Source organism: Musca domestica, unplaced genomic scaffold (assembly GCF_030504385.1).
Source record: "Musca domestica strain aabys unplaced genomic scaffold, Musca_domestica.polishedcontigs.V.1.1 8, whole genome shotgun sequence".
In the NCBI taxonomy this organism is placed as follows: Eukaryota; Metazoa; Arthropoda; class Insecta; order Diptera; family Muscidae; genus Musca; species Musca domestica.
Window position 1 is genome coordinate 3,411,009 of NW_026712409.1, and position 2,700 is coordinate 3,413,708.

The following is a 2,700-nucleotide window of genomic DNA, read 5'->3' on the forward strand; positions in this document are numbered from 1 at the left end:
ATAAGCATCAGGTTCTCTTTATCGTACATAAGATCAGTTGTAAAGATGGGATATATCGGTTCACACCTTCCGGTACCTCCCCCACATAGGGTCAAAATTTCGAATATCCATGAAGCTCATAAAAAGCAAAATAAACATCCGATTCCATTCCAGACTTGGTAAATCTCAATATTTCCATCAACACAAGATCTGCTATAAATGTGAGAGAGATCGGACCATTTCTTTTGCTGCCTGTCCCAAGATTTTGAAAAACAAAACGCTCAATATCTGTTGTAAAGTTGATTATATCACATCTGACCTTAATAGAAAACATGTAAATTTTAATAGAATAAATCGTATTTTCTTAGCAAAATGTTACATAAAGATAGCTGACATTATATTCGATGTTAATATACGTCAATTTTTATATTTTAAAAATTCTTACTGAAAATATAAAAAAATATCTACTACTGCGACATGCCGAACTTACGCTAGAATCTTCTCTGGGTAGACGAACTGCGACCCGTAAAGCCAATATCCTCACAATTTCATCAGAAGACTTCATTGCTTTTGTTGTGAATATTTGCCCCTGTAGCGTAGTATAACAGAGAATATTGTTTCACCATTCCTGATCTCTTAATAAACGCTTTGGCAACTCTGCCGCTGCCTGACTGGCCTTAATGATATTTGAGAGCATGCAAACAGAACAAATACATGCTAACGAACGAACTGCGAGTTCGAACAACAACAAAACAAAACAAGAAATTTAACGACCAAAAACAAGCTGCATTATCTACAAAACACAATAACTCGTAACTGAACGGAACACTAGCAGCGACAACAACAATAACAACAACAGCAAAACTATCCAACCTACTGAAAATAACACAACACACTGTAATTACATCGTCAAACTGAATACGAAAAACAAAACAAAACGAAAAAATATGAAAAGAAACTCAGCCACGAAATGAGTCCAACAAACAGAAACAGCAACAACAACACCAACAAGTTGGGTATATAAAAGCACCAAATGTGACTATGACGACGCCGACGCCGGCAGCGCCGTACACCATGGCGATGATGTTAATCGTCATTGCAAACAATTTAAGCTAAGACTGGTTGCAAACAAAGATTTGGCCACCAGACCTAACTAAGCAACGAAAAAATGTAGTTTAGCGCAGCCACTACTTGCCAGGCAACAAACGCCGACAACAACAACAGCTACAACAATAGTGTTTAAGGCAGCCAAAACAATAACAACAAGCTCCAGGAACGAACATTGCCCCCAAACAATTGAATATATGAGAGAAAAGAAAAGGGTGGAGAGCGATGGGGTGGGGAGAGACCTCATACCCCAAAACAACTGACACTCAAACAAGCAAGTCTGAAAGGAAACATGCCGCACAACATCGACAACGACGACGATGTAGACGACGAACAACGAGTACATAAATAATTCACATAATAATTTCAGATATAAATACACAAGGCGAGTACATAAGACCCGATGTGCATAAATACATAATTCTGCATAGCTATGTACGTATATAACTACAGTGAGTCTTTGCCAAACCACCACCAACAACAGCTCACTCGCCTCTCCTTTAGCAGAGTTCCAGTATTTATCGGCCCATCTGTTTTGTCGTATTTTTCTTAATATTGCAAACGAATGAAGGTAGGTAGGAGAAGTGGAGAACGAGTATCACCCCAAATATGCCGCCAAGTTATGTTTCGAAGCCGGGTACTTATGGCCATAAACAATCTCTTATCAGTGCCATCAACATCATCATCGACGACGTCGTCGTCGTAGCTGTTGTCGTCTTTATCCACATCCGAGAGGAGGATGCATGCTGTGGAAGTGGGTACGTGTGTGTGTGTGTATGTGTGGCGTGCCTGTTTGTTGAATAAGAGTTGTTTGGCAAAGTTATTAATTCAATTTGGAAATTGAATTATCAACTGAACGAACTGACTGACGGCCGACAGACCGAACGACCTCTCTGCGCCATCCCAAGGAAACAGGCCTCATCATAATCACCGAGAGGAGAAGCAATTGCGGAGGACAACTCCGAATTTCTGAAAGAAATCGGGCAGAATTCGTCTGGAAATTCGGCGGAATATTCAGATTTTCTGAAAGAAATCGGTCAGAATTCGAAAGAAAATTCGGAATAAAATTCAAATTTTCTGAAAAAAAAAAACACTCAGAATTCGGGAGAAAGTTCCGATTTTCTGAAAGAAATCGTTCAGAATTCGGAAGAAATATCGAAAAAATCGTCACACCACTTAAAAATGAAAAAAAAAAAAAACACATATTTATTTAAAAAACAAACAATTTATTTCGGGTTTCGTAAAAATGTAGTTTAAATATTACATCTATAATACATTTACATTATAAATATTATTTTTATCAGGAACATAACATACAGTAGCACGTTTCTGTTTCAACTGCTAAACAGGAACTAAAAATAAAAAGCAGTGCACACAGAAAACCGGTATGTAGTTGTTTTTGCAATTTTTTTCCATCATATTTTTTTGGGAACGAAAGAGAAAGAGGCTGATTCACAACAACAACAAAACGCACATTTTTACAACGGAAAATCTAACAGTTCACAATAACAATAACAAATACCATTTTTGCTTTGCGCTTTGTTGTTGTTGAGATCTTGAAATGAATGATCACAACAACAACTACTATGGGAGAGAATGTGTCAAACCACCACC